Below are 25800 nucleotides of genomic sequence, written 5' to 3'. Positions count from 1 at the left end.
CCTAGCAGCCTGATTTGCTGTTTCCATTGTAATGGGATACCTTTAGAAGGAGCAAATCAGATGAAGTTACCACCTTCACCTTCCATGTTTCAAACCTGTGAATTGCAAGATGAACACCTACTGTGTGAATTGCAAGATGTGAATTGCAAGATGAAGACCCGGGATGGCTGACCAGTGCTTCCTGCCTCATCTGGTGCTTTATGCTCCAGATATAGAGCCATTCATTCTGTTATTTGAAAGTCCCTACTCCCTCCTGGCACTGGGCCTTCATATGTGCCTGAAAAGCACACCACTTTTGCTTTCCCTGTTGAGTCCACTCTATGATCCATGAAGGAGTAATAGGCCACTGCTTCCAGGTAGCCTCTCCCTGGACATTTCCCTGGGGCCCAGGGGTTCCCTGTCCTGGGTTGTCTCAGGCTCTGTGCTTTCTCGAAGAAGCACTCAAAGATGATGGTGCATCAACCAGAAACAAAGTGGAAAGGAAAAACCCAAACAAACAGCCAGAAATCCTTCAGATTTCAAAGGAGAAAATATAATAGAGATAATCAGTTGTACCAATGCTGCAAGAGCAGAGAATCAAATCAGTGGGAAGGGAGACCATGCACACACTATCACCAGCCAGGAGCAGCTAGGAACCCCAGATTGAAGAATCAAGGCAAAGAGTAGTTTCACTTGCAGGAGGAGATGCAGCCACTGCCACAGGCAGAGAGGAAAGGGAACTTGGCCTGCTCCTCCCTTTCCCACACCCTCCAAATTCCTGCTGCTGCCTTGCATCAGCCACATTCAGGCAGAAGACCTGCAGGATCCAGCGTCCTCCAACAAACAGCAGACCAGGAGCAGGTCCTTGTCTGGATTTAAGGGGCAGAAGCCCATGAGGAGCAAAGGCTGTTATAATGTTTATTTTTTTTAAAGCTTATTTATTTATTTGACAGAGAGAGAGAGAGAGAGAGCACAAGCAGGGGGAGTGGGAGAGGGAGAAGCAGGCTCCCTGCTAAGCAGGGAGCATCTCGATGCAGGGCTCAATCCCAAGACCCTGAGATCATGACTTGAGCCCAAAGCAGATACCTAACTCACTGAGCCACCCAAGTGCCCCTGTAATTATTTTATTTAATGTCACTCTCTTCAACTTCATGGAGCTTGCCGTGGGCTATGCTTCTGTGCACTCAGCATAGTGTAGCCACTTGCACAGAGTGGTTGTCAATGGACGCTGTTGAATGCATCTGTTCATTAATTCACTAGCTACATATGGAGTAACTATTACATACCAGACACAGTAAACCCCACTGACCAAGGCCCTGGCTTCATGGGCCTTGCAGGTTAACAGATGAGGAGAGGTAACAGACAATTATGTAAAATAAGTAGTAGGTCAGATGGTAGAAAGCCCCATGAAGAAAAGTAAGAATGAAAAAGGGCAGAGGACATTCTGGGTGAAGACAGGGTGTAGGAATCCCTGAATAGGTGAGCTCCAGACAGAAGTGGGAAAATTCCTGAAAGGCAGGAAGACGAGGTGGCTGGCACCAAGCAAATGGGAGTGATAGGAAATGAGTTCAGGAAGCGGTTTTGGGAAGCAGGGTGGTTGCAGATTGCTTAGGACTTGCAACTACTTTCACTTTGAATGAGGATGGAAGGCATTGAACTCATGAATTATGCACATGAATGAGTAAATGCAAGGAGGTGCCCATCGTGAAAGGACTACTGATGGTTGTAGAAAAGCTGAATCCAGCCCAACTTATCTCATCTATTAGCCCATGGATTTGCTGATGCTTCACCAGGTTAGGAATTGAGTCCCCAAAAGATTTGAAAATATCTGCTGAGACAGCTAAAGAGAAATAGTATTTTCCAATAATCCAGAGCCAGAAGAATAAGAAGGAAGAGAAACTAATAGCTTGTGGTACGTGAGAAGCAGTTTTCCATGCACTGATTTTCAAACTTTATTACATCACTACAAAAAAAATACCTTTGTTTTCCAGATTAGGATACTGAGGTTCAGCAAGTGCATGTGACCTGTCTAACAGAAGTCAGAACTACTGGTTTATGATTGCTTTTTGCTGGACACTCTACTAGATGTTATTGAACTTTGACAACACTCTTGGATGGGCGTAAAGTAACCAGGAAGAAAGACTAAAGAGAGAATTTTATAAAACAATAGAAAATCAATGAACAATGTAAAGGGAAAAATAGCATAACCGTATTAGCAGTGTTTCAAAAATAACCATTCATTCACCCAAAATTAATGATTCCTCTTTCTCCTAACATTTGGAGCATCCATATATACCAACAAATAATATCTGCTAGTATTCCTGCAATTATTATTAAATATTGACTGCACTCCATGCATTTATATAATAAATTGTTAATTAAAAGATTCTTCAAATTAAAAATCATTTTGCTTGTGTTCTATGAGATGAAATGCAGATGGAGAGAAGATGCTTTCCCAGGCTCACACAGCTTGCAAAGACACACTGGAATTTTGATCTGGTATCCGGAGGTACTTTTGATCCCTGCTCAAATCAGATCAAAAGGGCAATGAAAGGAGCAGGAGATCGGATGAGGTAGGTTGTAAGAATAGGCAATGGAGAATCTTCTTCAATGAGAAGGATTTAATTGGGACCTGACCACTGAATCCTTGATGAAGTCACTGTTGGAAGGTATTGGCACCCCTCACCTGTCTTCACCATCCATCCTCTTACCTTCTTCTCAGTGAAGGGGGAAGGTGGCTTTCTCAAGTTTTTTAGGTGTGAGGACTTAACCATTGTCAATTTTCTGTATCTGTGAAAATGCACAATCGAATGAAACAGTCATCATGTATTTGTTTTACTTTATAAGAGTTTTCCGGTTCCAGCATTCACACTCCTGAGATATATTGTCTTTTGTGTGGGCTCCCCATGGAGCAGGTTGTCAAACATGGGGTTCTATCCCAGGACCCTGGGATCATGACCTGAGCCGAAGGCAGACCCTGAGCCACCCAGGCACTCCAGTCTTGGACATTTTAAATCACCCCTTCTGAGCAGATGGTTTTAAATTTAATTTGATTACTCTTATCTGCAAAATAGAGTTTGTAATACTGACTGTGATAATATAGAGATTGTTGATGAACAAATGAGATATTTTCAGGTCAAAATACTTTGGGAAAATATTAATAGTATAATAAATATCAATTATTTCTTGTTTGAACTTAATTCAATTCCTAATTGTTCTCCCCATAATCTTAGTAAAGCTCAGGTCAATCATGCCAACTCCTTTCCCAAAGATTTTCCATTTTTTTATAAAATTACTGCAACATCCCCTGCCTGGCATTCACAATTTGATTTCAACATGTTTTTCAACTGCATGCTTGTTCCTTTTGCTCATCCACTGGGTTCTAACCTGACATTATTCCCAAAATACTGTTTGTACATTCTCTCTTCCTTGCTTTTGATCGTATTTTTATAGTATTTTTATCCTTCCAACTAGATTGACTTTCTCTTTTCTCCTTACTTGTCCAAACTGAGTACAATGTTGCCTTTGAATGCATCGTTCTGGAGTCTGTCTAGTTTCAAATTCCGGCTCTGCTGCTCACTAGCTGTGTGATCTTATTCATGTTACTAGCATCTCTGAGCTTCCGTCCTGCTGTTTGTGTCCCTCCAAAACTTGTATGTTGGAATTCTGATGCCATTTATTTATTTTTAAAGATTTATTTATTGGAGGGGGGCAGAAGAAGAAAGAATATCTCAAGTGGACTCCCCACTGAGTGTAGAGCCTGATGCAGGGGTTCATCTCAAACCCTGAAGTCATGACCTGAGCAGAAACCTATAATCAGATATTTAAACAGCTGAGCCACCCAGGCACCCATCTAATGCCTTTTATGATGGTGTCAGGAGGTGGGGCCTTTGAGAGATGGTTCATATAAGGGGGCACCCTCATGAATGGAATTAGTGGCCTGATAAGGATATTCTATAGAGCTAACTTGCTGCTTTTGTTATGTGAGAATACAAGAAATCTGTGATGTGGAAAAGAGACTCATTTGACCATACTGGCACCCTGATCCTAGACTTCTACCCTCTAGAACTGCAAGAAATAAGTGTTTGTTATTTATAAGCTACCTAGTCTTTGGCATTTTGTTATAGTAGCCCAAAGAGATTAAGACATGTCCAGTCACTTATAAAATGAGTATCCACTCATGGGGTTTTTATGACTACTAAATAAGATTATCTATAGAACAGACTTAGGATACTGTTTCACACATAGAAAACACTGTATAATTATCTACAACAATAGCATTGATAAATAATTCTTATTCTAGAATCAACTCTTTCTCAATAAACCAGTGCATGATAGCCATTCAAGTATGATTGCTCCGTCTTATGGCATCCCATAGAATTTTCCCTATGATTCTTTTCTGGCACTTCTAATTTCTCACTCTTGTTAAATATATTTATAGTAAATTATTCGATCAATCAGTCAGCAATAGTCACTTATGGATCACATACCATGTGACCCATAGTTTGGACAATGAGGATTCAGCAGAGAATAAGGGGACAAAATCCTTGCCAATAACTTAAAATGTGGATTATGGGAAGTCCTCAAAAAGAAGAAAATATAGCTAACATAAATAAAGAGGAGCACTTAGCTATATGGAAATCTGTGAAAACATACAATGAATGTAGAGAAACAGTAAGTGCAGATGTTCTGATTCAAGAACTAGCTTGGAATGTTTGAGGGATGAATGAAAAGTCTATTGTGGTGGAATGAGGTGAGGAAGTTGAAGATCAATGGTGGGGTTAGCTAAGAGAGACATAAAGGGGTGGGATCATATATGGCATTCCTGGTCATGGGGTGATTTTGAACTTTACTCCAATGGGAAGCCAGTATACCACTTTCTATAGGAAAGAAAGATACTGATTTTCAATATTGTAAAATCATTTTGACTACTGGGAACAGAATGACTTAGATAATCTGAGCGAGAACATTCACAGGCTGTTGCAATGCCTCAGATGAGGGATGACTATGACTTGTCCTGGGATTTTAATACCAGGTTTGAGAAATACATAGTTTTCAATTTCTTCTATTGGATTGTAAAGCGATATTTGTAGTAACAAATGTCTTACCAAAACACCCAGAACTCAATTTTGCACATAGTAGGTGTGAATACTTCCTTATAAATGAAGTAATGCATACTGAAGAAGTTAAAACTGGAGAATACAGGTGAAAACAAGCAAGACACCTGCTCTATCTCAAGATCAAAATATTCAAGAGACAGAAGGAAAAACAAGCCACTCAGTAACTCTTAACTGCTTCTATTTTTATCATTGCAAAAAATTTATGCACATCAAACATAAAATACGCTTGTCAGCAAATCTATCACATTTTCAACTTTTTCACAGAGCAGCTGATGTGTAAAGCAGTTGGTCCTGTGCCACAAAGACTTTTAAATGACTGACTTTTGGCAAAGGCTGGGAAAATAATCACATGAACCCTGCTGTCTTCCAAAGATCAAGTCTGCTTCATGCCAGCTTGGAGAGAAAATTAAATATATAGTCAGAGATTCAATATTCTCTAGGAAGTCTAAATTTAGGTAGAAAATATCCCGGGGTGAAGATACAGAAATCCACAATTCAACTCATTATATTTTCCCCCAAAGGGCTCCTCCTTTTGTGTTTCTTGTTGCATCGTGGTTAAAAACACCATTTGGGAACCAGAGTCCTGAATGCCACTTATTATCTATTTGACCTTGGCCAAGTTAATTGGATTCTCTGAGCCTCAGGTTTACAATGCATAACATTGATAAAATATTTATTGTAAAGATAATAGCTAGCATTTGTTTAATGTACACTCTGTTTCAGATGTCATCCTAATACTTTACATGTGTTAACACCTTGATAGTTACAACAATCTCATGAGTCCATACTAATATTGTGCCCCCACATCACAAATGAAAAAACCTGTGCACTAAGAAAAGTGGGGGGCGAGAGGGTTGTCACTTGTCCAAGGCATCACACCTAGTAAGTGGCAGAGTTGAGATATGAAGCCTTGATTTATAGTTTGAGATCCGAAGATTTTCTCTGTTGGCTGATTATACCTTTGGCTATGATGTACCACTACAGAAGGATGCAGACCACAAAGTTCTCATAGTGATTCAATGAAATGAGACAAGTACAGAAATCAAAACTATGGTGCAGAATACACATTGAATAGCTATTAGTTTTTAATTTGTAAAGAACAAGAATAAATGACATGTATGTAGTCTGACAAAGCTTGGTGTATATATATAATATATATTTAGTATATAAATTTTATTTTATTTATCTATTTTTTAAATATTTTATTTATTTATTCATGAGAGACACACACAGAGAGAGAGAGAGAGAGAGAGAGAGGCAGAAACACAGGCAGAGGGAGAAGCAGGCCCCATGTAGGAGCCTGATGTGGGACTCAATCCCAGGACTAGGATCATGCCCTAGGCTAAAGGCAGGTGCTAAACTGCTGAGCCACCCAGGGATCCCCAAGTATACATATTTTTAAAATATTATTGAACTCAATATATGTGAGGCATTGTTTTGGGCTTTTTGATACGACAGTTAGTAAAACATATAGAGATGTCTGCCCTTAAATGGCTAATATTTTAAGGAAGGAGTGAATAATAATTACAATAAATAAGCAAATTGTATTATACGTTAGGATGTAAAAAGGGCTATAGGATAAATAAACAAACAAAACAGATAAGACCAATCTTGAAAGCCAGGTTGGTGTAGTTTGAAACTATAGGTACATTAGTTGAGGTCAATGTCAGTGAGTGGGTTTGATTTGAGCAGAATCTTGACAGAAATAAGAGGGTTAAGCATTTGGATACCTGTGGAAACGATGCCCTAAGTAAGGGGGATCAAGCAGGACCAAGGTTCTCATTAGGGACTGGGAGAAAAGAGAGAGTCCAGGTGTCTGGAGTGGAGAGAGCCAAGCAGAGCATCCTCTGGCCCCCTACAGAGGGTAGTGGTCCCCACTGAAGTGAAGTGCTTGGGCATCTTTAGTAAAATGAGAAGCCATTGTAAGGTTTGAGCAAAGAAATAGCTTAATCTGACATGGTGTTTGGTGTCTTGGTAGCTGTGTGAGAATATACTACTAGGCTAGAGGGGAAGGAGGAGGAAGCAGGACAGTGTTCACAGGAGCCAGGAGAGGAAGACTAGAAAGGGCAGCTCAGACCAAGCTCAGCGGAGCAGAAAGGAGCAGTCGTATGATTTGGGCATAAGGTTGTGCTTAGTGTGGCATCATTAGGAGTTCCTGGAGAATTGGATACTGGGTGGGAGTCAGTGTTGACACTAAGGGTTTGGTTGAGGACTGAAGGGTGAGATTGGCCTCATCTGAGAGGGTGCAGTTATGGGTGGAGCAGATTCGAGGGACTCCTTTTCCTTACACACCACATCCAATCAGTCATATCCATGATAACAAGAAAACCCAGAGTCACACCCAAACTGATAAAAGCACCTAAGATTTATTCAGTGCATACTGTTTCTTTTCTTTGCTGAGCACTTGACTTGAATGACCTCCTTCAATGCCGATAGTAAATCACAGTTTTTATTATCTACTTGTTTACAGATAAAGGAAACTAAGGCTTGTAAGATAAAGTAACTTACTCAAGGTGACACAGACATCTTATAACAAAGTCAGGATATAACGCCAAACATTTGAACTCCACAGTCTGAAATCTTGACAACTATAATAAGTAAATAGGCATATTGAATTCTCTTACATGTTTCTAAATACCTCTGATGATTGTTAGGTTCACACCACCTCATCATTCTGTGGCACAGCTAATGGGATAGCCTCATATCTGATACCCCTTCCTCTAATCACCATCTCACATAAAACCAAACCAGAGATCTTAATAAAAACTTCCAAATTAATTACATCATTCCTTTGCTCAAATCCTCTGATACTTCCACATTATCTACAGAATAAAATAAATCTGCCTTACCAATTTACTCAGACCCTGTGGCTGACACAGCTGGTTCTTCATATGAAACCAGTCCTCCCATTCTTGTTAATGGCACCCTTATTTTGGCGATGTGCCCAGGGAAGTAAGCTTAGTCAGTCAATGATAGTAATTGCATCCATAGTTAGTTATCTGTGACTAGTCTAAGGGTGAGTTGTAACCCTGCCCTCCCTAATGAAACAAGGGCAGGATTCTGTGATGAAATATATAGTGCCTGGTTAAATCCTAAATTTCAGATGAATAACAAACTACTGCATTTGGTATCAGTATGTCCTGTATATTGTACTGAACATTATTCATTGTTTATTGAAAAGTCACATTTAACTGAGCATATTTTATTTTTAATTCTAAATTTGGTAACTGTAAACAAAAGAAGAATCTACTGAGAATTTAGATACATTTTATCTCCTTACATTAGAGAGAGCTTGAAAAGAGGGCCCTTGTCCTCCCACCTTCGCCCTCCGAAGATGGGATGCTGATCTTGGGCAGTCTAATGATGCTCATTGCTTTAGCAGCCATCTTGCAATAATGAGGGAAAAGCCAAGGAAATGACACACATGTGAACCCAGTGCCCTAATGTCTTTGAACTATTGAGTCGGATTTGGAAATCCTTACTTCCAGACACTAATTAGAACCCTGCGCTACGTAAGGCCCCATTAGGGTGGCTATCAGGTACTCATTGTTGCTCAGAACTTCTTAAATGATGAAGGCAGTTTATGATCTAATCTTTATTAATCTCTTAGTCCCCTTTTGACCATTGCTAACTATGAAAATATACCTTGTAGTCCTTTCAAATTATCTATAATCCCCAATATATAATGTTCACTTACCTAGATTTTTACAAAAGATAAAATATATTTTAGTCCCCTAACATATACTTTGATCTCTCTGATCATCTGCCACCTGTCACATACTCTTTAAATTCATGATCAAACAGTCATTTTTTTTTATCAATACATTTATTTATTCAGTAACCCTTTAATCCATTTGACACACACTTAGTGAACATGTATGTGGTTTCATCACTTTGTGAAATGCAAAGAGTAAACCACAAACAGTGAAAACACTGCCACTGCCCTCAGCAAGCTCACATTCTGATGGGGAGCCTAATGTTGAAAGAGACAATTATGTCATGGTTTATTTAAGTTCAACAGTAAAAAGTGTTAAAACAGAAAATGTATAGCGTATAAGAGAATAAATCAGGGTTAACTTAATTTAAAAATATTGAAGGGAAGGGCTGAATGAATTTTCTCTGAGGAAGACCATTTATGCTCATGGGTTAAGAGAGATAAGAATTTAGCCAAAGATAGAGTTAAAAAGAATTCTAGAGAGAGGGGATATTGGAGGAGGAAGAGGTAGCTGCTTTGAATAGATGAGAGACCAAAGGCCAATGTGTCAGGAGCATGATAAGTAAGAAGGTGTGGTATAGTTTTCAGAATAATGTCCTCTTAACCCAAGATGTCCATGTTTCCCAGCAACTGGGAATATGTTGCCTTCATTGCAAAGAGAGCATTGTAGATGTGATTAAGTTTAAGGATCTTGAGACGGAAGATTTCTGCAGATTATCCAGGTAAACCCAGTGGAATTGCAGGGTCCTTCTAAGAGGGATGCAGGAAAAGCAGAGTCAGAGATGGAGATGATATGGGGGAGTGGGGACCAGATGCAATTTCTGGCTGAGGGCCAACAACCAAGAATGTTGGCAGCTTCTTGAGATCGGAAATGGCATCAAAATAAATTTTTCTCTATAACCTCCAGAAAGAACACAGCCCCGCCAATACCTTTAGTTTCGTGACACCCATTTCAAAGTTCAGATCTCCAGAACGATAAGGTAATGCATGTGTGTTATTTTGAGTCCCTAAGTTTGTGCTAATTTCTTACTGCAGCAATGAATCTTCATATGCATGGGTAGGAGCTGAGGCTACAGCATGAGAGTAAGAGTCAGGACTCAGGAAAGAGTAACAAGGATGTTGTACTTATCTGTAGACCCCAGGGATCCTTTGCAAGGTTGAAAGCAGGGATGACATGATAGGAGGTTTTATTAAAAGAGTCCCTCTGTTTGGTAGATGAATAAAGACAAGAAGAACACAAGAGTGGATGCAAAGACATTGGAGTGGTCCATGAAGTGGTCCATGGAGTGGTCCATGAAGAAGTGATGTTGACAAGACTGAGGTGTGGCCTTGGAGAGACACTCAGGTGGCACCACTAGAGAAATTTAAGGAGTGCTGTGAACGGAACTTAGGGAATGCACAAATGATTAGTGGAGAAGGAGGTGCTACTTTTGACTTCCAGTTTCACCTTGAGCAAATGGGTGGATGGGATTATTGTTTGTGGAAAGGCAAAAAGCTACTCAGGACCAGACCTGGCCTAGAGGTTTCAGAGAGACCATAAGATGAACTCTGCTAATTTTGATAGAACAGAAAAATAGCCCAGAGAAAAATGCTTGACAAGCACCTATTAAGTGGTTCTGGACTTCAGAAGAACAATCAAGTCTGGGAACATACATTTGGCAAATAGAAAGCATTTGAGATCATGGGACAGAACACCTATGAAAAGAATACAGAGAAGGGAATCTCAAGATTGAGAGATTTATTATTTATTTATTTATTTGAAATATGATTTGCTTAGCATGATAAATGTACTTTTTTTTTCAAAGTTTTTTTTATTTTTTTTTATTTATGATAGTCATACAGAGAGAAAGAGAGAGAGAGACAGAGACACAGGCAGAGGGAGAAGCAGGCTCCATGCACCGGGAGCCCGACATGGGATTCGATCCCGAGTCTCCAGGATCACGCCCTGGGCCAAAGGCAGGCGCCAAACCCCTGCGCCACCCAGGGATCCCTTTTTTTTTTATTTATATGACACAGAGATAAAGAGCACAGGCAGGAGGAGAGGTAGGCAGAGGGAGAGGGAGCAGCAGGCTCCCCACTGAACAGGGAACACGATGCAGGACTCAATCCCAGGACCCTGGGATCATGACCTGAGCTTCAGGCAGGCACTTAGCTGACTGAGCCACCCAGGTGCCCCATGATCAGCACACTCTTAATCCCCTTCATCAGTTTCACCCATGCCCTCATCCCCTCCTCTCTGGTAACCACACGTCTATTCTCTGCATTTAAGTCTATTTCCTTATTTGCCTCCCCCTTTTTTTCTTTGTTCATCTGTTTTGTTTCTTAAATTCCTTATATGAGTGAAATTGTATGTTATTTATCTTTCTCTGACTGACTTCACATAGCATTATACTCTGTTTTCCTTGAGTTTTAAATGTATAGAGGCACCTGGCTGGCTCAGTGGGTAGAGTATGCGGCTCTTGATCTCATGGTCATGAGTTCCAGCCCCATGTTGAGCATGGAGCCTACTTAAAATAATAATAATAATAATAATAATAATAAATAATAAATAATAATAATAATAATAATAAATGTATGGATGTTCCTCCCTACTAAGTACTTGGGTACTTGGGAGATACATCAGCATTTAAAGCCCATGGAGAACAAGAGTAGACACACTACAACCCTCAGGACGAATCCAGACTGCCTCGAGGTTTTATACATAAAACTGTCTTGATCCACAGCAATACTCATGTTTTTACATATTGTCTATGGCTGCTTTTACTCTACAAGGAAAGAACTGAGTAGTTAAAACAGAAACCCTACAGCCCACAAAGCCTAAAATACTTACTATCTGACCCCTCACAGAGAAATTTGCCAAGCTCTGATGTAGATGAAGGGTAAATAAAAAGAACCTAGGAACACCCATAAGATAAAACCCCTTTGAAAGTATTTTACTGATCTCTACTTCAGAATTAATTGTTTCACCTTTTCCTCTTCCTTATTCTCACAGTGCTGTTCAGATCCCACTAGTATTTGTCATTTTATTTTAATTTCCTCATACTCACCTCTCTCCTAGAACAGACCATGAGCTTCTTGAGGACAGAGAGTGCATTGCTTTTGCATCAGCATCCCCAGAGCCTGACACAGAGCCCACGTAACACGGCTGTGTTTGCTTACTGAATAAATCCACGCTGCAAGATTAGGCATAATAAATCAATTAATCCTTCTTTACCCAAGGATTATTAGGAAGTAAGCCTTTCTTGACTGATGGCAAGAGAGAGTTTAGTGGAGTTCATGTCTACTACCCATAAAATAAGATAAAGGACCAGCCACTACAAAGAATTTGTTTGATAATAATAAAGAAAGATTACACAGACATCTTTGTGATTACATGTGATTGTTTTCGTCTCAAAGCCTGCCTCTTGGGGAGCTGGTGAAGAATTCAGGCTTTTGGAACAAAAACTCTGACCCTGACGGGTGATTTTGGGCATTTTCCCAGGGAAATATTTTCTGGAAAAAAAATGCAAACATGTGTTTTAAGGTAAATATTATGGAGAATAATATTTTAAATGCTATAGTTACAATTAATATTTGTATAAAAATGTAGGAAGCTAACATTCAAAATACAGACATGTGTGAATTAGCAACCAGCAGGAGTAACTTGTCCTGCTTAAAATTTTAAATGACGCATATTTATGTTTTATACAGGTGCACCTATCTACTTGGAGTCAACATGCAATAGATATTTTTGGAAATAATTCACTTTCCAGCTTTTTTTCTTTCCATTAAAAAAAAGAAGAAGAAGAAGAAGAAGAACCTTCATCTCAGAGTTTGTTTAGTGAACTCTCTGCTGCTGCAACAAGATTAGATGTATTATATTTGGATTTGCATACAACTTTTCAAAAACATGGCTGTTGCAGAGAGGATGATCCAGGCATACTACAGGTCCCTAGATATAAGTAAGAAATACTTCCCTGACATATATCCTGTTTCTTTTTTTTTTGAAATGATTTCTCCAGAACCTTTATTTTAGTTCTTCCAGGAACTCTTCACTGAGTATAAAGTCTGAAATAAGTTGTCTGTCACATTCCCCTTACCAGTGCTCTTATGTTCCCCTTGCACACCTAGCACTTGTACTTATCATTGCATTTATATCAAATTTAATTTTCACCTGTAACTCAATTTGTATTAGTCATTTACATTGTCACACAACTGTTGCATCACAACCTCAATGGCATGCAATAGCAAATGTTTTTTTAGTTCATGATCTGTAGGGTTTATCTGACCTATACTGGACTCACTCAAGCATTTGGGGGCAGCTTCAGGTAGGCAAGGAGGCTGTGCTGATCCTGGCTGGAAGTGAGCACCTGTCAGCTGATCTGCGATGCCCTTTGCCCTAATAACTTCCAACATGAGCAATCCCAGGCATGTTGCCCTGCCCATGGCAGAAGAATGAGAAAGAATAAACTCAGTCTTCCATGCACTTTACAAGTCTCTATTTGAAGCACCTTTTCTTTTTTTAAAGATTTATTTATTTACGTGAGAGAGAAAGAGTGAGAATGGGGGAAGGGCAGAGGAAGAGACAATCTTAAGCGGACTCCTCATTAAGTACAGAGCCTGGCATGGGGCTTAGTCCCACAACTGTGAGATCATGACCTGAGCTGAAACCAAGAGTCTGACATTTAACTGACTGTGCCACCCAGGCACCCCACTTATTTCACACTTTAAAAGACACTTAGGGCAATGCTAGTAACTTGGCTGAATCTAGAGCTAAAGGGTAGAGCAGCCCATACCCCTGGGAATGGGAGAGCACTGCAGGGTCATATTGCAAAGGGCATAGATGCAGATAATAAGTGAATAATTAGAGCAATCAGCCAATTGCAAGACTCCACTAATGATGAGATCATTAATGGCAGAGAGTGTATTTAAGCACAGACTTTGGAGCCAAACTACCTGGGTACAAAGTCCAGCTCCTCTACATAAAATCTGTACAATGTTGAGGAAGTTGCTTACCCTCTGTGTGCCTTGGGTTCATCATTTAAAAAATGGTAGATGATGATATTATATACCACATAGATTCGTTATAAGAATGAAATGTGTTCTTACATGCAAATTGCTCAGATTAGTTTATGATACAAAAAAATTCTTCATGAATATAGTTAGCAATAATGCAATAGTAGTAGGAAGACGAGAAGGAGGAGTATCATTTTGGCTTAGAGTTGAGCCTCAAAAAAACTAGATTTTGAATTAAATTGCAGTTGATATATAGGAAGAATTGAAAACTGTATCAGGATAAACCTGACTGCCCATACAAACTCCTAATTTTAGTAGGTAAGCATAGTGAAAGATTAAATCCTGCTCGTATAACAGTGCAGGTGTTTCTGATCAAGGGCATCTTTTGTCTATGCATCCAACCTAGAATCTAGCCCAAATAAATGCTCAGGGAAAACTGATCCCAGTCTCCATAAAAGGTAATATTTCCATTTATCAGAGTCTTGCAGATAATGGTGATATAAGGGACACTGTAATTCAGTGTATAGAGCCTTATTCAAAAATAAAGCTTCACACCCAGCTGCTTGGGAAGCTTCCAGCATACAACCTCTCAGCTGTCAGCTCTCCCTGGGGACTGTCTCACCTTAAGAGAGCTGCTTGCATAAGGTCACACCATTTCTTGGCTGGCCAGCTATCCAGCGACTGATCAAAACAGGTGCATGAAGACCCAAACCTCATAACCCAGCACAGAATAGCTTTTCTTTGTCCCATTTGCAGAGTTCCTGGCAGGGATAAGTCCTCCAGTAAGAGGGCATCACAGCTTACCCTCTACCTCCTCAGTTCTTCTTTCCTCCTCCAACTTCCAAGGTGCAGACTCCAAGGAGACCCCTGGTCTCTGTCCTGGATTCAACTCTCCATTTCAGAGTCAGCTTCTTGGAGAATGCCACTTACAAAAGGTTGTTGTAAAACCCAGTGAACCATTTTGAGTGAGAATCTGAGCATCTACACAGTGCCGAGAGCAACAAGTTTGAGGCACAAGCCCTTTCTTTGTTTTAACAGGCTTTATTTCACTTTATTTTTCTTATATAAAACTGGGTGGTGGCCACAGCTGGAGCTGGGTTCTCTGTATAGAGACTCTGGTGGAGTCTTTACAAGATGGCCAATAAATTCCTGGTAGGGAGACTTGGTGAACACAGTCTCCAGAAGTCAGAGGTGAGAGAGACATAGGTCTTAGAAATGTCATAAGTAGCTTTGATGACGTTGTCCAATATGGCAGTGCAGCCCCTGGCCAAGGAGTCACCATCGTCAATACTGGCCATCCTCAGTAGCTTCTTGGGCACAGGGGCTGAGAGGATGTCAGTGCCTCTGGGAGCAGAGATGTGGTGCACCAGCACAGAGCAATAGAGGCGGGTTACCCTGCAAGAGACAGTGTGGGGTTTGGCAATCTTGTTCCCCGACCAGCCTCCCCACGCGATGGCGATGGAAGATCTGTCCAGGATGATGGCCCCACGGATGGCAGTGGCTACCTCCCTGGACCACATTTAGACTGACATGTCCATTGTAATCCCTGAAGACAACAAATGCCTTGAACCTAGTCTGCTGTCCAGCATGGGTCTGACAAGCTCTTTTTTTTTTTTTTTTAATCTACAATGTTGTCCTCATTATAAAAAAAATTTCCTTGAAATGGCTTTTTTATATTATACTTTTTTTTTGTATGATTTGATCCTGATTCCTTTTCCCTTCACAGCAGCTAGTAGAGACATATCACCACTCTCGCCCTATTCTCTACGCTCACAAAGGGCAGGGACACAGTTGTTTCCACCCCCAATACCACAGTGCTTTTCTCAGTGCCTTATATACAGGGGAGCATATTGAATAGATTGGTGACTGACTATATTAACAAACTAACAGACAGTTGAATATGGGGTTATAACTCATGAGGCATTTTTTTAACTCCAATGATGTTTTTTGAGGTATAAAATAATGCACAGACACTGAAATCAAAACACTAAAGTAATGACAGTGTGGATGCTGCCTCACATACAAGATACCCTCAACTATTAGAAAGTAGCAATATTTTAGCAAAGGAATTGAAGAATAGGAGAATTGGAAGCAACATCAGCCTTACGGAAGCAAGATAATGTAATGTACAAGCACTTAAGCAAGCAATTATGCCAAATCGCAAAATGTCATTTTGACGTGCTACTTAAGATGCTCTTTCATGTTGACCTTTGCGTTGGAAGATGTGGCTGCTGGCAGTCGTGCATCTGAGGATTATGAATGCTAAGTGGAAAGGCCAGAGAGGCAGAACAATTCCTACCGGGCTTGTCTCTGGATTTCCATTGCTCAGTACGCTGAGTGATAGCCATATGCATCCAGTGGCTTTTAGAGACCTTGAAGTCCATCCACCATGCTCTTCATGGCTGCACATCCTCCACCATGACTTCAGTGTAAGAGAGTGAAAGCACAAAATTCAAGCAACCCTCTCCACTGACTGAAGTCCTTCACAAATTGCTCATCCCTTGCAGGCTAAAGTTGAAACGCCTTAGTGTATGAAAAAGATGCATCGAGATTTTACCCATCACTTTTTATGATCCAATGACATCAATTTTTTTTTTTTATATTTTCTATTTGTTTTACTATAGCCAGCAGTTCTTCTGGTTTCTTCTGGCAAAACCACCTATACTCCTTTGGGAAAAAGAAGCAAACATTTAATGTGGTTTCTTGAGGCTTGTCCATCTCGATGTCTTGTCAAAAACAAGTATATGGTCTAAGCAGGTCATGGGATTGGATTCAAGGTGAGTGGACATGGGCCTAAGTCATCACTGAAAAGTAGTACATGGTTGTGAAAAAGAATCTTTCTGCTTTTAGCTTGGCAACCATTAGAATTTAGGCTTTGAAGTACAAACGATATTTTTCATAATACGAAGTGATCCTATTTATTTAAAAATAAAGCCAAAATAGTTTTAAAAAGAGCCAAGGAAGAGAGAGAGGGGGAGAGATACATAGATGATTGATAGATAGACAATGATAATTAGAAGATAGATGATAGATTGATAGGTAGATAGATAGATAGATAATAGAAGACAGATTGATCAATTGATAGATGGAATCTCTGACAACATTTCATCAGGATTTCATCATGCCTAAAAGTAGATTCTCCCTCGGATGTCCTTGTACACATGATTCAAAATAATGTCTTGTGGGCTTAATCTGGCTAAGCTTTCTTTCTGCTGTTGGAACCTCTATGATACCTAATACACTCTATAATATTTAGTATCTCAGAGATACTGCAAAATCTACTTGCTCTTCTTGGGATGCTTTTCTAGTCTTTGACTATTTGATCAACTTCTACTCATTCTTCAAAACCCAAATCAAATGTCAACATGCCTGATAAAGCCTTTCCTTCCCTTCCTGCCATCTGTCCCAGCTGAGAGCTAATAATTCTCTAGCACCACTTCTGTCTTGCAGTCTCTTTTTCACTGGCCATGTTAAAAGATATCAGTGATATCTATGCTTCTGTGTCAGTTTTTCTCACTTATTTGGAGAAGCTTTGAAACTAAAGGTTGTGACATTTTCCCATCTTATGTTTATTCCAACAGCCTGGCAGAGAGAAAGGGTTTATGAAAGGTTCACTGATTTGAAATTTGGACTCTATCAAGTTGTGCATTAATTTATATTTATACTTTATATTTATATCAGGGCTCAGACAGTTACCTAACATGTGCAAGCACACATGCTGAACACTGAATGTGCATAAGGAAAAGTGTTTTGGCTGTGAGTACTACCATTTTACCCATGTTAAAACTAACCTAACTGGGGATCAGAGGAGTTCAGCAATGTATCCAAGTTTCTACAGATAGAAGATGGCAGAGACAGGATTCAAACTCAAAACACTTTGCTAGACCCTGGCTCTTCATAGTTACAGGGTTGTGTACTTTATAAGAGTAGGATCCCTCAAGCTACAAGAATGATAACCAGCATTCAGACAAATCACCTCAGTAAACGTAAGTGACACAAACTTTGCTGGTCCAGGAGAAGGACTGAGTCTGGTAAGGGTTGTGGGAGTATATTCATTTTCCAATGCCTTGTAACAACTTACACAAATAGTAGCTTAAACAACACTGGTTACTACCACACAGTTCTGTAGGGTCAGAATTTGAGCTAAGTCTTAAGTAAATTCTTGGGTCTCATATTCGAGGTATTGACCAGGTTGCATTCTTATGTGAAGACTCTGGGGGAAAAATCTCCTTCCAAACTCAACAGCTGTTGGTAGAATCAATTTTTTTTTTTTTTACAAGTGTAAAACTGGGATCCAAGTCTTGCTGGCTCGTGGATGGCAGTCACTATCAGCTCTTAGAGGCCACTCATCATCGCTTACCATGTGATCCCCTCCATCTTCAAAGCCAGCAGTGTAGACACTTCTTCTCAGACGCTTTCTCACCTTTCATATATCATTTCCCTGAAGGATTCCAGTCCCTTTGAAGGACCCATCTGATTGGTTGTAGCCATCAAGTATCATCCTATTTTAAGGCCAACTGATTTGAGAACTTAATTACATCTGCAAATCCCTTCACAGCAGCACCTAGATTAGTGCTTGATTGAATGACTGGCAGAAGGTGTGTATACACTAGAGGGTGAGAATTTTGAGGAACAGCTTAGAATTCTACCTACATAAGGTGATGCATCATTTTATTAAAATAATATTTATATTTTCCTATTGAAGTCATTCTACTATGAAACCTCTTCTGTGACCAATGATTGCTCAAAAATTACTGACAGAATCTGCAATGTCTCTAACTGCAAAATGGGGAGACCGACGGTATCAATGAAAGTCTTGCTCTGCCATCAGAGTATGATCAGGAATCAGCATTCTTTTTTGAGTAGGAGACAGAAGTACATAGAAAAGTGGCCAGATTATGATGATCTGCAGAAAAACGGATCTTAATAAATAAGTGGAGAAAATATGAGTGCCCAGCCTTAAGAAAAAAAACTGAAGACATTAGAAAGCATCATGGTGAAAGTGAAAGACCAGACCACTAATTTCAGAAGCATTGGTTTCCCAGCAGCTACCTCTAGCCTTTTTCTCACTTAGAACACCCTAGAGTCACTGAAAATGAAGTGGAGACTGCAGTATTGTGTCCCTTGCCTTCATTGCCATTCATTTTGGGGTAGCTCAGAGAGTGATCCTCATATTTATAAGAACCAAGTCTTTCCCAGCCACTATGAAACCAAAATCCAGTGATATATCCCAGTATGCTTTTTCTCTATAACTTTAACGTGTAATAGCAATAAAATGCAGGAGGTTGTGCATGTCAAGTAATCAATTTAATCCCTTTGGAACATCATATAGATTTCAGATGCAAACCACCTTCTGAGCTTTTCCATTATTTTCAGTTTTTCCTTTGGTCATCTTCTTATAATCTATGTAGCTTATTAGACTTAAACTCCATTGTTTCATGCACATTTACTCTCATAGCTCTTTTGTCTTCTACATAACATACACACAGAGCAACCGGAGATACTGAAAACAATTTCACTTAGACTTCAATAGTTAATGAAAAAAATGCTGATCAGACTTTGCAACCAGAAGCAAATGCTCTTAAAGAAATTTTGAAAAGAATAAAGTGGAAAACTGCAAAAGTTTCTTCTTCCAACATAGTGAGAATTCTAATTTATTTTTTTTTATTTTTTATTTTTTAGAATTCTAATTTAATGTGTATACCTAGATCTGATCCTTTTGGCATTCCACACTAATGTGATTATACTTTTGTTCAATAGATTTAGAGACATGGGTGAGTGAAAAAGTAAGTTCTCTGAATTTGCACAAGATCAAAAGCATAGATGCTTAGAAGCAATAATAGGATTCTCCTTTGAACTACTTAAATTTCATGAATGAGCTGAATCCAGACTTACATATATAAAAATATGTCATAGATATGCATATGTTTATATACATTTATATTGTCTATGTAATTTATATATCTATCTGTATCTATATTTATGTAAAATAGGCCAAATACCTGGTCTGGCCAGACATGAGTAGCAGCTTGAGTTAATATCTAATGCTTTGGGGAGAAGAATAAAGATTTAACATGATTATCTTATTTTGAGTTCCCCGATTATCAGAGTCTAAGGCAGAGTTTCAATTGTAATTTGTTGATTTAGGAATTGAAGAAACAAACCCCTGGTAGGTAAATAAGGGTGTGAAAAATGGAAGGGAAGGCAGGCTTTCAGGATGCCCTATCAAGCCAGCTTCGCTATGGGCAACTAACTAAAGTTTAATCCTGCTGGGTAAACTCTGGAAGCTAGGAGAGAGCACATGCCTCATAGTTATCCTAACTGAACATCAAGGGACTTTGAATATTTATGGTTCAAGTCCCATCAGTGCATCGGTGAGATATTCTTCATGAGGTGGGACAGATTAACTCCTCATAGCTCCAGAAGCCAGAACTTTCAGGCAAAAATGCAAGAGCTGGCATTTGAAGCTCAAGCAGGTGTTTTTGCTGAAATGATAAGGATACTATAACATGAGCAGGACATAAAAAAAGAGAAAGAAGAGAGAAAGAAAGAAAAGAAAGAAAGAAGAAAGAAAGAAAGAAGAAAAGAAAGAAAGAAAGAAAGAAAGAAAGAAAGAAAGAAAGAAAAAAAGAGAAAGAAAAAGAATAAAAAAGAAAGACCAGAGAATGAGTTCACTCTAAAATCTTTTTATAGTGAAAAAAAAAAAATCAGATGCTAAGAAAATACACTCAAAGTATTAACAGTAGGTTTATACCTAAGAGCTGAGGGTCAAGACAGAGAAAGATACGACTGGTAACCAGAAAGGAGCATCCAGGGCTCTTGCCTACAGGCATCTATATCTTTTCTTGAATGGATATGTACCATTTGAATAAACATGGCTCACTTAGCAAAATAACTAAAGAAAAGGAAGATAAGAAAATTTCCTGTCCCTTATTCCTCTCTGATCAGTCTAGTTCACCTTTCTGGAATGTAGGTTGCCCCAATATCTGCCTTCAAATAACCTACCCAACTGTAAACCTGTTACTTCTGCTTTCCTTATCTCATTAACTGTCTAAATTAATTTTCTCTCCATGACCAAAGTACATTCTGCTTATTTTTCTCATTGTCACAGAGTTTTACTTTTTGGTTTGGTTTGGTTTGGTTTGGTTTGGTTTGGTTTGGTTTGGTTGGTTTGATTTGCTTTGGTTATATCCTTCTGTCTTTGTCTCAGGATAGTGGCTTAAATCCTTAAGGACTAAAACATCCCTGTGGATCACACATTGCCTAGCACTTGGACACCCTATGTCAGAATTTCCTTTGCTCTCTTGATCTCTGATGAGGTAAAGATTACAGAGAAGATTGGACAGAACTCTGTTGTGGGTGCTTGGCCCAGACATGGGGATGAATTCCATCTCATCTGAGGCTGGGATGCATAAAAAAGAGGAACAAATATTAAACAGAAACCTGATGGATTCCAAGGTTAGAGCTAGGTCTGGAGGTCCAGATGAGAGTCATAAGTATTTCCATTCATTGAGCAAATACTGTTTCAAGTTTTCTCTGATCTCACCAAGCACTGGTAATTCAGAATGTAAAAATAAAGAAAACGAGATTCAAAAAGAGAAAAGTTTTAATGGGGGATATGATAGAGGTGAGTAGAAGTGCAGTAGTGTACATTATAACCATAATGAAAGCCCTGAATTTGTGGCTTTGATGTCTGTTTCCACATTTCTGTCTAAAGTAGTGAACTATGTAGACTTTCCTTGAGCCAGAAAATGACTCCTCCCCTCCACTTGAACCTGTTAATAAATATTAAGGTTTCAGAAAACTAATATTATTTCTGTAGGTCAAGTGCTCAAGCATAACTAAACTATATCATGCATCCAAGAAAAAATGAAAGCTATTTTATTCTTTATCTTTACTTCTGTACATGGCATCCCTACTAATTTTTCATTTTCAAGCCTCTGACATTATCTCCTAAAAGATAGATAATCTCAAAAATCTCAGTATTTGATTAATGATTTTCCTTTCTTTTGTTTTTTCAAGATTTTATTTATTTATTTATTTGTTTATTTATTTATTTATTTATTTGTTTGTTTATTTATTTGAGAGACAAACAGAGAGAGGCAGAGACATAGGCAGAGGGAGAAGCAGGCTCCATGCAGGGAGCCCAATGTAGGACTCAATCCCGGGACTCCGGGATCACGCCCTGAGCTGAAGGCAGACTAGACTCTCAAGTGCTAAGCCCCGCAGGTGTCCCTAATGATTTTTCTTTAAAATGATTCTGCTACTTTTCTAACTTTCTGATCTATAATGTTTTATTTATACTTGAGGAGATCCTCGATTTCCTTGAAATTAAAGATCTAGATGTCATGAAATCTCTTGTTGGTTTGGATGAGGCTCAATTACAAGGGACAGAAAAGCCAAAACAAACAAAAAACTAGTTCAAAGAAGCTAATATATATCTCTTATTAAAGTCTGAAAGTAAATATTCAAAAGTAGGGTGGTAAATCCCTTCCTTCTGTCATGTGGTCTACCATTAGATGCTACCATTATTTTTTATAAATTTATTTTTTATTGGTGTTCAATTTGCCGGCATACAGAATAACACCCAGTGCTCATCCCATCAAGTGCGCACCTCAGTGCCCGTCACCCAGTCACCCCCACCCCCCACCCACCTCCCCTTCCACCACCCCTAGTTCGTTTCCCAGAGTTAGGACTCTTCCATGTTCTGTCTCCCTTTTTGATATTTCCCACTTATTTTTCCTCCTTTCCCCTTTATTTCCTTTCACTATTATTTATATTCCCCAAATGAATGAGACCATATAATATTTGTCCTTCTCCGATTGACTTACTTCACTCAGCATAATACCCTCCAGTTTCATCCACGTGGAAGCAAATGGTGGGTATTTGTCATTTCTAATGGCTGAGTAATATTCCATTGTATACATAAACCACATCTTTTTTATTCATTCATCTTTCGATGGACACCGAGGTGGCAGCTTTGGGGTCCAGCGTTAATGCAGGGGCCCCATCCATTAAGACTACATTTTAGCCAATGTGAAAGTGAATAGAACAGAAGGCAGGCTCTCTCTTTAAGGATATACAGTTGACTCTTGAATAGCATGGCTTTGAACCTCAAGGGTCCATTTACACATTGACTTTTTAAATAAATCTATTTCAGGACTGTAAATGTATTTTCTCTTCCTAATGATTTTCTTAACATTTTCTTTTCTCTAGCCTACTCTATTGTAAGAATACAGATTGCATGCAAAATATGTGTTCATTGACTGTTTACATTATCAGTAAGGCTTCCAGTCAATAGTAGTCTATTAGTTCAGTTTGGGGATAGTCAAAGTTAATACAAGGACTTTTGATTATGCAGGGACTAACACCTCTAAACTTTGCATTCATTGTTCAGGGTTTAACTGCATTCCACAAGGTACCCTACATATGTCCTGTTGGCCAGAGCTTCATCACAGAGTCATTTTTAGTTGAAGGAATGATGAAAAATCTGATCTACTTATGTGGATTCTCATGTGTCCCTCTAAAAATGTGTGCTCTGTCTTTAAAGCAGAAGGGTACACTATGAATTGGCCTCATTTCCAACAAACAATAGAAAAATTTCCAGTTAAAAGATAATAGATTAAAAAAAACTTTGTTGTTCTATCCTGAAGCAAAGAAAAAGGGAATAATAACTAACTCAGTATGCAAAACTCAATAATCAGGAAACAAACAACTCAGTAAGAAATGGGTAAATGATGTGAACAGATACTTCACTGGAGAAAGCATATGGGAGGCAAATAAGTATATGGAAATATGTTCAACATAATTAGTCTTTAGGAAAATGCAAATTACAACCACAATAAGATACTACTAAAACTTATTAGAATGGCAAAACAGAACAAAACAGAAATAAAAACTTGATAATACCAAATGGTGACAAGGCTGTGGATCAAATAGAATTCTCACACATTGCTGATACAGATTAAAATGGGTCAGCCACTTTGGGAGCCAATGTGGCAGGTTGTTTCCTAATGTTAAACATACACTTGTCATGCAACCTAGTAATTCCACTTCTAGGTAGAATCTAAATGAAATAAAAGCTTATGTTCGTATAAAAACATACACACAAATATTTATAGAAGATTAACTTGTAATCATCCCAAACTGGAAACAAACCAAATGCCACTGAACTGACATGATGAGTAAATTGAAAAAAAATAAACAAAAAATCTGTGGCATAACCATGTAATAGAATAAAAAAAAATTACTAATAGAGGCAAGAAAACAGGTAAATCTCAAATGCACTGTGCTCGATGAAAGGAGTCAGTCTCAAAGGCTATATGCTGTATAATTTGTTTTATAGGACATTGTGAAACAGCACAACTGATTCAGAGACTGGGTAAGTCATTTATATGAGCTGGGCATTGGGGAAAATTTGACAAAGAATAAAGAAATAAGAATGTATGTATGTGGGATGCCTGGGTGGCTCAGTGGTTGAGCATCTGCCTTTGGCTCAGGGCATGATCCCGTAGTCCCAGGATCAAGTCCCACATTGAGCTTCCTGCATGGAGCCTGCTTCTCCCTCTGTCTATGACTCTGCCTCTGTCTCTCTGTGTCTCTCATGAATAAATAAATAAAATCTTAAAAAATGTATATATATGTGTATGTGTATGTGTGTGTGTATGTGTGTGTGTGCGTGTGTGTGTGTATGCATGATGGGACTATCCTATACCTTGATTGTAATGTTGGTTATATGCCCATTTATGCCTGTCAAAACTCAGAGAACTGTAAACTAACTATACTTTCTAAATTTTGCTGTATATAGTTATACATTAAATAAAACTGTAAAGTAAAATAAAAATAAATAAATTCAACTTTGAAGCAAAGTTAGAATAAGGTCCCATAACACCCCAAATATCTCAACTGGCTGAGTGTGTGATGGCAAAAATCAGATTAAGGATATTCCAACCTGGGGGATCCCTGGGTGGATCAGCAGTTTAGCGCCTACCTTCAGTCCAGGGCATAGTCCTGGAGTCCCGGGATCGAGTCCCATGTCGGGCTCCCTGCATGGAGCCTGCTTCTCCCTTTGCCTGTGTCTCTGCCACTCTCTCTCTCTCTCTCTCTCTCTGTCTCTCATGAATAAATAAATAAAATCTCTCTAAAAAAAAAGGATATTCCAACCCGCTACGTTTTTCTATTAGATAAAAAATTACTTAGGGCAATAATTAGGTTAAAGTCAAATGAAAAATAGAGTTATTTTACAAAAACTATAGTGTCAGTGGAGGGAGAAAGTGAGGGAGAAGAAAGGAGAGAGGGAGAGAGAAAGCAAGAACTAGGAAGGGAGAGTTGGCAGAAAATCAGTAAAATGGCAGAGCCTGGAACTTTTCCTTCAAAAGGACAATCTGGTAATGCTTACTGAACCATGGACCTGACTAGAATCAAATACATAACAAGTTTACTATTTCATTTAAAGACATTTTTACTGGCAAGACCCAACAAACTTAGACTAAAAATTCTTATAAGAAAGGATTTTTAAGCCTCAAGAATTCTTTGAGCTGGAAGGGAACAGAAAAAAACAGTAAAGATCAAGGAGGGCATATTGTGTAACACTCTTCAAATTCAGTCAAGAAGGATAATGGGGAACAAGAGCACAAGAAGGTAGAGTCAAGCAAGGGCCATGGAAAAGCATAGGTAAAGCAGATCTTTCTTAAGGTCACAATCATAACTTAATCAAGAAATAAGTCCATACCAAAGATAGAGGGAATTCATGGAGTCCAACCAACGGAATTGAAGAATTTTTCAGGACTATCACCTTTCCTGATGGGAATATTGACTATGATTATTCTTTCTCTGTTCTGATAGGTGCCAGGCAGGTGATAAATAGGCTTTTTGTTCATAGTTCTTCTGACCAAAAGAAGAATACCTGAACTTTTTTTTTTTTTTTAAGAATACCTGAACTTAATGCAACTATGCTTTTGCAATATGTAGGGATTCCAGACTTTGACCATG

The 25800-nt window shown here is 38.9% G+C and overlaps 2 long non-coding RNA genes across 2 annotated transcripts in view; both read left to right on the top strand.

Moving 5' to 3' along the window:
- LOC111095271 overlaps positions 1 to 10101 on the top strand; it is a 61108-nt gene extending 51007 nt beyond the window's left edge. Inside the window, exon 6 of the long non-coding RNA XR_005357240.1 lies at positions 10030 to 10101. This is a non-coding gene — a long non-coding RNA (uncharacterized LOC111095271). The remainder of the gene's footprint in view (positions 1 to 10029) is intronic.
- A 2201-nt stretch (positions 10102 to 12302) lies between these two features.
- The window catches only part of LOC111095385, a 34583-nt gene continuing 21085 nt past the window's right edge, over positions 12303 to 25800 (top strand). Inside the window, exons 1-2 of the long non-coding RNA XR_005356407.1 lie at positions 12303 to 12755; positions 16434 to 16586. This is a non-coding gene — a long non-coding RNA (uncharacterized LOC111095385). The remainder of the gene's footprint in view (positions 12756 to 16433; positions 16587 to 25800) is intronic.

The sequence above is a fragment of the Canis lupus genome, chromosome 3, assembly GCF_011100685.1.
Source record: "Canis lupus familiaris isolate Mischka breed German Shepherd chromosome 3, alternate assembly UU_Cfam_GSD_1.0, whole genome shotgun sequence".
Lineage (NCBI taxonomy): Eukaryota > Metazoa > Chordata > Mammalia > Carnivora > Canidae > Canis > Canis lupus.
The sequence above is the reverse complement of the archived record's forward strand: the minus strand, read 5'-3'. Positions and strand labels throughout refer to the sequence as shown.